Consider the following 374-nt stretch of genomic DNA (forward strand, 5'->3'; position numbering starts at 1 on the left):
TTAATGCAGATATCTAATCAGACAATCATGTTGACATTTCAAAGTAAAATCTAATATCAGAGCTCATACGTGTCACAACACATACACAACCCTGAGATTCTTTTTCCTGCAAGGGGTACTCAACAAATCTATGGATCACTTAACTGTTAACAGGACCGATGAACACCAGACTGTTCAATCTGAGGTATAAGTACAGTAAACAGCAATGTCTAACGAGAACATGCAATAACAAGATAAAGCGTCCTTAACTGAAATCAGTGGTTGTTGGGAACACCAGAAACCTGCCGATAAGGGCAGAGTGGCTGTTCTTGAGAAATTTACTCTCCCCCTGAGTTTTTTGATCTTGAATTCTTTTGAAATGTCTTTCGTGCACC

This window comes from Hypanus sabinus, chromosome 13, assembly GCF_030144855.1.
Source record: "Hypanus sabinus isolate sHypSab1 chromosome 13, sHypSab1.hap1, whole genome shotgun sequence".
In the NCBI taxonomy this organism is placed as follows: Eukaryota; Metazoa; Chordata; class Chondrichthyes; order Myliobatiformes; family Dasyatidae; genus Hypanus; species Hypanus sabinus.